Source organism: Toxorhynchites rutilus, chromosome 2 (assembly GCF_029784135.1).
Source record: "Toxorhynchites rutilus septentrionalis strain SRP chromosome 2, ASM2978413v1, whole genome shotgun sequence".
Classification (NCBI taxonomy): Eukaryota; Metazoa; Arthropoda; class Insecta; order Diptera; family Culicidae; genus Toxorhynchites; species Toxorhynchites rutilus.
The window spans coordinates 53,883,868-53,896,392 of record NC_073745.1 but is presented as its reverse complement, the minus strand read 5'-3'; the positions used below and the strand labels follow the sequence as shown (position 1 = coordinate 53,896,392).

General features: G+C 37.8%; 1 protein-coding gene across 2 annotated transcripts in view; it reads right to left on the bottom strand.

Moving 5' to 3' along the window:
- The window catches only part of LOC129767529 (cAMP-dependent protein kinase catalytic subunit PRKX), a 256,788-nt gene extending 244,873 nt beyond the window's left edge, over positions 1-11,915 (bottom strand). For both annotated transcript variants that reach the window (XM_055768524.1, XM_055768525.1), the window contains exon 1: positions 11,384-11,915. The gene's annotated coding sequence lies outside the window, so the exon portion shown is untranslated. The remainder of the gene's footprint in view (positions 1-11,383) is intronic.
- Between the last annotated feature and the right edge of the window lie 610 nt (positions 11,916-12,525).

Genomic DNA, 12,525 nt, shown 5'->3' with positions numbered 1-12,525 from the left:
TTTCCAAAAAAGACTGGCTGATTGACTTTAATTTGATGTATCGGTCATATGAATCGGTCAAGTATTTTAAAAGTTATGATTTTTGAAAAAAAATTGCATTTTTGCTGTTCGGAATTTGAGACAAAAGTGTTCGGAATTTGAGACAAAAGTGCTTAAACATATTTTTAGCTTTTCACCATGAATATGTATTTGTAAATCAATTTAATGTAGTCAAATTAAAACGGAGGCTCTATTGTATCTAAAAATCAAATTAATTTCACGAAAGAGTACCATTTTGAGTAATGAGACACTGTTTGATGGCCATCAAAGCTTAAGTGTTCGGAATATGAGACAAAACGGTACTTGATATTTGTAGAAAATTATTTCGATACCTACGTATTAACGTCACCATCATTTGTATTATTATTTTTTTTCGTAATAAAATCTATTATGAGGTCAATCATCTACCGAGGATCAGGAAGCGAGCCGCAATCCGAGTTGGCCGCCGACCCGCCGTCGGAAGAGGTGGCCTCTCACACGCAAATCTATGTTCCACCAATTTCCCGACTCCAGTGAGTATCATTATTGTTAATTGAACAAATGAAGTGGTTTTTCGAACTGCTTTAGCAAAAATCAATAATTTTTTTTTTGGGTTCATTACTTCATGTTCGGGTTCATGTGACATTCGGATAAATGTTAATGGAATCCGAGCAAATGCTTTCTTGAAAATAATTTAGATTCTAATTATTATGATAATGACCTCTTACCACGTTCGTCTCCCAACGCGATTTGGTTGAGTTTCTTGCGGGGCCCATCTTGCGGAAAAAATATTAAATTAAGGTCAATCTTTATTTGTAGACAACTTTTACGCGATCTAGCAATATTTTATTCAATTTGAAGGCGAATTGACAACAATAGCACATGTCAATGTAACATAATATGGGTTTCGTAAGAAGCAGCAGTACAAACCATCCGTAATATGAATTAATAAAAATATAGTACATATCTGACTCGATTAACCGGAATTTTAGACTCAATTATCCGGAGTTTTTTATTTTTAACTTTCGGAAATTTTGAATAATTTGTATAATAATTCCATAATGAATAGCCAATATGGGTATCAAATGAAAGTGCTCGACTGGTAGAACACAGCAGATCATGAAAAATCCAAATCCAAGATGGCCGCTGTTCCCAAATAAACAATTGCTTTTTAATAATTTACATTACATTACGCAATTACATTTACATTACGCAATTGCCCTCCAGCCAGCGAGCAGTTAACACTCTTCCTTTATGCTGATGACACACACAACAGCATCAAGCAATGATACGACGTGCGATGGCCGAATCACTTCGGAAGCTTTTTGGGGTTTTTTCATCACACGCACACATTCTTGATGTTTTATACATTATAAAAGGTAAATGGAATTGCCATCATGTTATGGTTTGTTAAAATATTATGTTGGGGGAAAAGTAATCCATTATTTTCTCGGTAGCTGTCTTTAGTGATCAATATCTCGCGTAATATCGATCATACAGGTTTAGGCTCGTTGTTAATGTGGCAATTCACTCCTGCTGTTTTTGTTTGTTCCATTCAGTTGCGAGTTACAGGGTGTTAACAATGGAGGACAACAAAGTGAAAATTCGGTACATTTAACACTTTTCATTTTATGAATGCAAAAATGCAAGCCAGGCCGCTGAAATGGTGATTGATGTTTCTGGTGCCGATACTGCAACAGTAAAATATGTTCAATTTAATGTATTTTTATTTATTTTAATTTTATTTAAAAAAAAATTTCCAGTGCAATACACTAAATTATGATCTCTACTGTCAACAAATGGACCGTTTGAAGCTAACGATTGACCAGAAACGTTCAGAATTGGCCAACAGAAGAAGCGTTGTGTTCCATCAGGACAACGCAAGGCCACACAATTCCGAGAGCTTGATTGGGATGTTTTAATGCATCCACCATATACAGGTTGGACTCGATTATATACAAATTTGGACCCGATTGTATACAGTTTGGATTTTTTTTATATTTCAAATATGGCTTATTTCAAGAAGAAATGAAATTTTTCAACTTTAAGGTGAAATTGAAGTGGCTATTGCATGTGCAGTGGGGTAAAAATCGTGATTTTTGAAGATTTTGCTGGAATTTTCATCAGGAATTGTTTATATCGATATTACAGCCAAATTAAGAAAGATAGAAGCAGGGCGTCAAAGAACAAATTGTAGAGCGGTTAAAGGACTTCAATTTAATTGATAGAAACAATCTAGTTTAATATAAATTTTTAGGATAAAATTAATAATAACACATTACAAATTATTAACTTTTAAGTTTTTCACTTCCAAAATGTTATTAAAATCCACTACTCTAGTTGTTCCACTACTATATCCTGTACTAAAATTTTCTCATCATTCAAATGAAAGCATCAAGGTCGTCTTCCGTAGCGTACTTTTTAATGTAGAGCCAGTTTGAAGTAACAGAGTCCGAAACAAAAATAAAGTTCTATAACTCTGTCATTGTTGAAATTCGAACATATGCGTAGGAGGATTTTTTCATCAAATATTATCGTTTATCACCTCCTGAGATAATCTGGATAAAATTTTTTTTTCATGTGAGAAAGTACAACTTGCAGATGATGGAGTGGTGTCTGTCGTAGGATCAAACGAATCCGACCTGCAAGAATCCTTACAAGATACTTTGAACAATTTTTCAACCTGGGCCATTGGGCTAGGGATCGAATTCTCCACGGAGAAAACAGAGATGGTGGTTTTTTCTAGGAAGCATAAACCAGCAAAACCAAAGCTTCAACTTTTGGGTAAACCGATCACTCATGCTATGTCATTCAAGTATCTTGGGGTCTGGTTCGACTCTAAATGTACTTGGGGGGCCCATATTAGGTATCTGAGTAAAAAAAGTCAACAAAGAATAAACTTTCTCCGTACAATTACCGGCACCTGGTGGGGAGCCCATCCCGAAGATCTTATAATGTTGTATCGAACAACTATTCTCTCAGTGATGGAGTATGGCAGTTTCTGTTTTCAATCAGCTGCCAAAACACACCTCATTAAACTCGAGCGAATTCAGTATCTTTGTCTCCGTATCGCGTTGGGATGTATGCCCTCAACGCATACCATGAGTCTCGAGGTTTTGGCAGGCCTACTCCCACTAAAAGATCGCTTCAATTTATTATCTCTTCGGTTCCTCATCCGGTGTAAGGTTATGAACCCATTGGTGATCGGAAATTTTGAGCAGCTGATCGAGCTAAATTTTCATTCTGGATTCATGAGCTCATATCATGAATTCGTCTCCATGCAGGTTGATCCTTCTTCGTATATTCCCAACCGTGTTTGTTTTCCTGACTACATCAATTCCTCTGTGCATTTTGATCTGTCCATGAAGCAGGATATCCATGGAACATCAGATTATCTTCGATCGAGGATCGTTCCAACGATCTTCGATGCAAAGTATGGGGATATCAATTGTGATAATATGTACTTTACTGATGGGTCCTCTATGAATGAGTCCACAGGATTTGGAGTGTTCAACGAATTTTTTAGCACCTCACACAGTCTTCAGAATCCTTGCTCAGTGTATATTGCTGAATTGGCAGCGATACACTGGGCGCTGGACAGCGTCGCCTCACGACCTGTTGAACACTATTACATTGTAACGGATAGTCTTAGCTCTGTCGAAGCTATCCGTTCAGTGAGGCCGGAAAAGCACTCGCCGTACTTCCTTGAGAGAATACGAGAAATTTTGAGTGCTTTATCCAGACGCTGTTATGTCATTACCTTTGTCTGGGTCCCTTCACATTGCTCAATTCTGGGTAATGAGAGGGCTGACTCATTAGCAAAGGTAGGTGCAATTGAAGGCGATATTTATCAGCGTCAAATCGCCTTCAATGAATTTTATTCTTTAGTCCGCAAAAATACCATAGTTAACTGGCAACGCAAATGGAACGAAGATGAATTGGGCCGGTGGCTCCACTCGATTATCCCTAAGGTTAGCCTCAAACCATGGTTCAAAAGTCTGGACTTGAGTTCGGGACTTTATTCGCACCTTCTCTCGACTCATGTCCAATCACTGTTCGTTAGATGCGCTACTCTTTCGTATTAATCTTGCCGACAACAATCTTTGTGTTTGTGGCCAAGGTTACCACGACATCGAGCACGTTGTTTGGTCGTGCGAGCTGTATCTTGTCGCCAGATCGAATTTAGTAGTCACCCTTCGGGCCCGAGGAAGGCAGCCCAATGTGCCGGTGAGAGACGTGTTGGCTCGGTTAGACCTTGATTACATGTCCCAAATATATGTATTCCTTGAAGCTATCGATCTTCGTGTGTGATTGTCCTTATACCCTTAGTTTTTCCTTTTCCTTTTCCTTTGTGAGAGATCGGATCCCTTCTTAAGAATAAGATGAAATGTAAATACATATTAGATATAAGATAGGTTTAAGAATTGAGTGTGATGAGTGTGATTGAGAGTGTGAGTGTGATCATTGTCAACATATCCTCATATCCCCTCCTTTTCCTGAAGAAAATATGTCACCCTTCTAAACTCGAGTTGACCGCGAGTAATCGGTTTCCTTTATTATTAACATTAGAATTAAGGAAAAATGTATATATACTAGTAACAATACAGTAAGGAGTTCGGCTCCTTTAAACCTATGTAACTGAGCCTGTAAAAATAAACGATTTAAATATATGTATGTGAGAAAGTTGTTTTCTGACTTTGAGGGGATGAATCAAAAATCAAATTCCTCTTTTATTTTCAAAAAACAAAAAATAAATGAAAAAAAAGAAAGCAGAAAAAAAAAATTTTGACTCGATTATATACAGGATTCGATTATATACAGTGAAAAGAAATCGAAAAACTGTATAAAGGGTGGCACATCAAATTGCATCACGGAAAAAACGCTGTAGAAATTGAATTTTTAGGAATTATATCTTCAGCTTTCGCTTATAATCAGATAAGAGTGTATAGCTCACGTTGGCCATGCTTCACTGTCAATTTTTCGTAAATTTGGAAAAATGTCGTCGAACGAAAAAGAGCGTTGTGAATTAATCCTGTGCACTCATTTCGAGAATCCGGAGTTGTCACATCGGGACATCGGTAAGATGCTGGGAATCGTCCAATCCACGGTCAGCAGAGTACTAAAACGATACTTCGAGAACCTAACCATCGACCGGAAGGTGAAGAACGGCAAAAATGGATGCTCCGTCAGTGAAAAAGATCACAAGCGCGTAGTTAAGCAGTTTAGACGTGATCCGAGAAGTTCGGTCCGGGATGTCGCCAATAAGCTGAATTTGTCAAGTTCATTCGTCCAGCGGACCAAGCAGCGGGAGGGCCTGCGTACATACAAGGTTCAGAAGGCTCCTAACCGCGACGAAAGGCAAAACATGGTGGGGAAGACGCGAGCCCGAAAGCTGTACACCGAAATGCTGACGAAGCCGCATTGCCTGGTAATAGACGACGAAACCTACGTCAGAGCGGACTTTCGTCAGCTGCCGGGCCTGTTGTTCTTCTCCGCAGAGAACAAATTCAGCGTTCCGGAGGAGATTCGCAAGCAGAAACTATCCGAGTTTGCCAATAAGTACATGGTGTGGCAAGCGATCTGCTCTTGCGGAAAGCGGAGCGCCCCCTTCGTGATGACCGGCACGGTAAACGGGCAAGTTTACCTTAAGGAGTGCCTACAGAAACGCTTACTACCACTATTGAAGCAGCACGAGGGCCCGACCATCTTCTGGCCGGATCTCGCTTCGTGCAACTAATCAAAGGACGTGTTAGAGTGGTACGAAGCCAACGGGGTCACCTTCGTGCCAAAGGAAATGAACCCGCCCAACGCGCCGGAGCTTCGCCCAATAGAGAAATATTGGGCGATTATGAAGCAGGCCCACCGGAAGAACCCAAAAGTTGTCAAATCGGAGGCGGACTTCAAGAGAAAATGGATTTCTGTTCAAAAAAAACTACAACCTGACGTTGTACAGAACCTTATGGACGGGGTAAAGAGGAAGGTTCGAGCATACGGGCTTGGGCTCGAAGTATGAATAAAAAGAAAATCCCAAAAGTTGTTTAATAGTTTTTATTTTACTGTCTAAAATTTTCAAAAGGATCGGTCTACTGGGCGAATTTCTACAGCGTTTTTTCCGTGATGCAATTTGATGTGACACACCCTTTATAATCGAGTCCGCGCTGTAGTTTGGACCTGGCACCAATGCGACCTTTTTGTCGCATTGGAAAACTTCCAGAGCAGTGTCTTAGAATATCAACAAATATTCACGAGAAACGAATATGATTTTGTTCCAGTGTAAATGGCTTTTTTCCAGCTTGAAACTCACTGACCTCATTATATTGATGACAATAACAAACGAGTTCATTTTGTTCATATCGCTGTTGCATGAGCAAATTTGCTATAATGAATGAATGCGATATTGAGTGGGGTTCATAACTTCGCTGTTATTTATACTTTGGATATCAAAAGCAACAAATTGATATTCATCACATCCGAAACGATATTCGTTCTGGTAGTGAATTTAAGTTCAAAATAAAGACGAGACGAGACGATAGCAACGGCATATGCAGAATGGATAGAACGAGTGGTTTTAGCTACCGCCAAGTCATTTGCGACATCGGGAATTTCATGAGGTATTTCCGATTACGGCATCCGGCAACTGCAAAACCCAACCGCACACAGCAGCCTCAGGTTAGAAGTTAACAACAGCTGATATTCATTTGGCTGAAATGAAATTCAGTTCTGACGTTTCCGATAAAAAAGATGAAAATGACACTGGGTGGAAAAAATAAACACCAAAACATATCGAAGGACAAAAGTTCATTTGCTCATATTCAATGGTTGCCTGGATCTGTCATTTTAATTTTCGTTTGGAATATATAGGTTTTCGATGCAACCTAGCCCGAAAATCTATGCATTTGATCTTAGCGAAGATGATTTTTTCCAACACTGTTCCAGAGTAATAAAAAATTGGGATCAAGAGAAGATTGTGAAAATGTACTGCTATCGTTTTTCGCTAATAAGAACCAAGACTTCTATGATAGAGCCATTCGAAATTTCCAACAAAACGGTGTATTTTGGCCCAAATTGGACAATCCGAAAAAATAGTTTTGAATTTCACCCAAAAATAATGGATTACTTTTTCCCCCAACCTAATATGTTTGCTCTGCGAGTTTTATAGTAGCTGTTTATTTTATACATTTCCTATCGCAACAGTCTTTTTCACAGTTTTCACTGTCATAGGCGACTCCATATTTGCTCCAAACATATTTGAACAAAACATAACATTATGGCAATTCTATTTACCTTATATAACGTTTAAAACATCAACAATGTGAGCGTGTGATGCAAAAAAAAACCATAAAGCTTCCGGAGTGATTTGGCTGTCGCACTTCGTATCTTGAGTTACTTACGTACTTTCCGGGTATGTAGAAGACAAAATGTATTGGAAATTTGTATTTTTAAAGAATTTTTTTTCTATATTATCTAAATTTATATTATCGCCTTCAAAAAAGACCCCTTCTGAAGCGATACACTTTTTCCAACGAACAATCCAGTCATCGAAACATTTTTATAGCTATATACAGGAATTGTCTTCAGTTCACGCAGCGAATTCGATTTTATGTATCCAATTCTGTGAAAACAGCATTCAAGTTCAAGTCCAAGCATGTCTTCAACCCCTTGATTGCGATGAAATTTTTGTTTTTTTGGCACTGGTCGTGCTGTGACTTTTCCCATGCCCAAAACATCAACCAAAATTTAACAAACGGTCTCGTGAGAGATATTCAATTTACGAGCTAGTTCTCTCCAAACATAAATAACGATTTTCGAGCACCATTTTTTTTATGTTTTCATCAGCCTTTTACCATTCATACCCCCGTGTTTTCGACATAGTTGAGTCACCAAATGTATTCTGCAACATTTACAACGTTTCTGCACAAGAAATTTTGTTTGCAACACCAAAATTCACGCGATATATATATAACCAATAGAATTATCCATATCAAAAATCGCCAATCAAACAAAAGTTTACTTCTTCTGAACACGTTGAGCTTTTTGGTAGGAAAGCGCTGACTGACTGGGACTGACAGTTACAAAATTAAAAAAAAATATATATATGGTTTATTTTCGGATATATTACAAAATCTGAGAAAGTTCTAGTCGAATTTCTGATTCTTCTACTTATACAATAACAATGTTTGGAACCTCGGACCGACACTGATATTGTGCAAACGCTCTTGATGCGGGCGCGACGCAGCAAGATCAATTTGGGGGCTCAACGTGTCAATGACGCTGTAAACAAACTAACAGACAGGTTGCGCTCAAAATGGACATAAAGACCACTGACAGTAGTACCAACTTGAAAAAAAACTAGAAGTGGGTTGTATTTGTGATAAAAAATTGCAAGGTGGACTACCATTGACTCTAAGACAAGACGTGACAACTGGCTTCTTACTCTTCTTTCTGCATTTTCCTCGACCAAGTGTTAGATAACAGGGAAGCGAGACGTGAAGGTTGCCAAATGTTATAAAATTTCGGAAGATTATTTTCCCATGAAAAACATGTGTTTTTCGTATCATGTATTTTCTGTGCTGCACCATTTTTTGTATTCATTTTTCAACCGAATATCACATATTTTAAACAATAAGTATTTTCCTGTTATTTTGGTAAGCAAAAAAATTAAACGTGAAGAGATAAAGAAAACTGAAAAACGTAGATTTGTTAGTAGGAGTATGATATGTTGAAATACATGAATTAATTTCAAAGTTAATTCTATTTATCAAGGGATTATGGGCCTTACCGTTTACATTTCACGATGAAAACGAAATGAACGACACGCCATTAAATTTCGTTCTACGAGTTAGAGAAAATGATGGGTTTTCAGGTAGAATGAACACTTTTCAAATAGAAATTATGAATGAAAATTAACTTCTCCGTATCAAATTAGTGTTCAATGTGAATGGAAAACCTTGCTTTCCTCATTTCACTGCGTTCCGTACATGGTGTGGCAAGCGATGGTGCCAATAATCTCGTACAAAAATTGTATCTGAAGATCATTTTATATCATAATGACAAGTTTTAGTGAAAATATCGGAAAGTGTATAGAAAACAGATCAAGTTAGGGTAAGTAAGACGTACTTCAAGTTAATAATAAACACCAGATAAAAATTTTCATTCAGATTTTAGCAATTTAAAAGTGTCTTCGGTAGTAAGACTTAAAAGCTAATTTCGTATCCAGACATCGACACCGTATCATTGTCATCGTGAATACCCTTCATTCCGTTTTCACCGAGGAGTGTATAAGGAAATAAGGCCTTATAATTCAACTTTGATATCGTTCAAATACTAATAGTACTGAAATACATTCCCAAAATATAACATAGCGTTTATTCAAGTTTTTTTTAGGTATGTATGGTTTATTCAGGTTCCAGCATGATTTTAAATACTTTTTCTGCTGCAATGGTTGTTATTTGTTATTTGATCTAAATTAGCAATAAGCTAACTACTTTACGGTTGGAAAATAATTGAATGCTCTTCTCTGCTAGGCCGCTGCTATTATGCTTCGCTAGATGGCAAGAGAATCCCGAGAAGATGTATGGTGGAAATTCCGATGCAATGTTTCCTTCTCTTCGGAAACTGAACACCGGACGTAATAGAAACGAAGATATACAAACAATTCATTATAGAAATTATCGCTAAACTGAAATGTGAATGCAACTATAATTCAATTTTGAATATAGCAACACTGTGAAAATCTTGGATATCCCATTTTTGTATATATATCTTTGTCAATTGTTTTCCTCATCAGCCAATCAGAAGCCGAGTTGCAAGTGGTCCGAGTTTGACAGAAAAAGTGGTCCGGAATCGGCCCCCTATTGTCATGTCTCGTCTCAGCATTGACTTAGCAATGAATAAATAACAAACATATAACTCTTTGACATTCAAACTTTCGAATAAAATTATTATCATTCCACTTCATTGAAAAGAATTATTAACAAATATGACGGAAGACTATGGAAAAATGATGGTTTCCACACAGCTATCAAATACTCCATATTTACAGATAACACCCAGAAACCATTTGATTATGGATTTGAGGAAGTCTCTGATTACACTAAAGCAAACTACCAACTAATTAGGTGTAAGCTTAATAATATCAATTGGCAGAGTTTATTTAGAAATCTGGAAAACATTGAAGTAGCAGTGACGACTCTTTACTCAATAATCAATGAAATTATAAAGGAGGAGATACCAAAAAAAACGAAAAAGTAGAACCATAAACCATGCAATTCCTCAAGGTTCTCAATTGGGACCACTTTTGTTCATTTCATTTGTTAATGATGTTTGCGTTTTTCTTGGAAGTGGTAAGCCACTTATTTACGCAGATGATAGTGAATCGAGAAATTTCCTTTGAAAATAGAGTCCAACAACCTTAAAACGAGTATTTCACCACAATTCGCGTAATTAGCACTGACGCCACCCGGTCACGGGAGGGACAAGAAACAAAATCGTTTTCGATGCTCCAAAGGTAATTAGCAACAATGTCAATAATTAGACAAGCTAATCCGAATGCAAATATGTGCGACACGTCTAAACGATGACACACGGCAGTTCAGCCCGATATCGGGGAAACGACAACTCATGATTTTTTTTTTCGCGTATGAAGGCTTTGTTTCTACAACACAAAAAAGAGCGCTGTTATCCGACAGTTCAAGTTAGTATATACCTGCGAAAAAATGGACCATTATTTGCTGTGCAAATATTTTTATTCTTTTGGCACGCAAAATCACGCCACACCGGTGTCAATATTTGGAGATATGGCAAACTGCGGCGATAATAAATGGTCCCAACAGTGGGAGAGCAACAAAAAAAAAGGTCACTCCAACTGCAATTTGCGTCAGCCGTCATCGTGAGGGGTATAATTTGACAAATTATTCGAATTTCAGTGTTTCGTCGGATGCCTCCGCTAACCACACAGCATAACGCCACCACACATTGCACGCTGCTTAACACCTTGACACAATAGTAATCATCTGCTTCCATGATAACATTTGGTTCGTCCCCGAAAGCCGATGTAGTGCGGCCAATGCCAAACGTGGCTCAATTTCGATGTTTAATTCATCAGCCTTTTACCACACATCTCGTTAATTATAGTGCATCGGAACGGTGATCTTCATTTGATCACGTTTTCTGCATTGTAACATACATTTTCCTGTATTGCTAGTTCATCTAAAGCCGTTGTTTGTCCACAGAGCGTCTACCCCTTCATTCTAAAATTGTAAAGCGACGAAGCATCCACTTAACATGTTATTCTACCTTGATACTTATTTCTAAACTATTTTGGGAACATCAATCTAGTTAAAATATTCGGAAACTCAGTTCATACCTGCCGAATTATACTTGTAATCAGCTGTTCAAATGTTTAATTGGTGTCCCGAAACACGTTCCTTCAATTACAATAACTAATTTCCATCAACTTTTTTATTACACTTTTGTTTTTCGAACAAAATTATGTAGTACCAAGCAAAATTAAAATTCAATCATAACATTTCACATCAGATCACATATCACTTCGTTCGTCTATACTCAAGACAGCAGCTTTCATCGGCAAGAATATTTGCACCGATATCACCCCCTTTAACCAGTAAGGCCAAAACCACCGAAAAAAACTCCCACCCACAACAATATTGCACAATCTTGTTTGGTTTTTTTTCTGTTTTCTTCTTAAAATTTCTCTTCAATCACATCACGCACAGATCAACCGAAAAGGGGGAAAACACTCTTCGCGAAGCTCTTCCCACAACCGAGAAAAAAAAATCTCCCCAACGAAGTGCGACTTTTCCGAACCGAGAGCGATGCACACGGCAAACCGAACCAACCGATCAACATGAATGTCCTCTGCGAACTGATGCTGATGATGAGCGCGCGGAACGTGAATTGTTGTTTAGCAGGCAACTGATCGCAGTATGAGAGCGCGAGAAGACAGACAGAGCGAAAGCTCGGTTTGTTTACGTTTGGTGAAGTTTGTCAACAGAGAGGTTCGGCGGGGGATGCCGGTCGATGGTTTCTGTGGTCACACGTGCTCGGCGCGAGAGATAAGCGGAAGAGAGCGAACTTTGGAGCGTTGATTAGAGAGCCAAATGAAAATCGAAATGAAGCTTTTGGCAATGTAGGGATGTCCAAGTAGAATATAACCGAAATTATTTTATACCAATTTTCTTTATTCTCTCTTCGTTCAAATACACTGCGTGTCATAAGGGGCTGTCCACATACCACGTGGGCAACTTTAGGGGGGTAGGGGGTACGAAAATGTCCACGTGGACACATATATATATATATATATATATATATATATATATATATATATATATATATATATATATATATATATATATATATATATATATATATATATATATATATATATATATATGGATTTCTATATGTATATATATGTATATGGATTTCTGTCTGTCTGCTATCCTGTTAATTGCGATTGATTGAAAAATCACAAAACCAAATGTATTT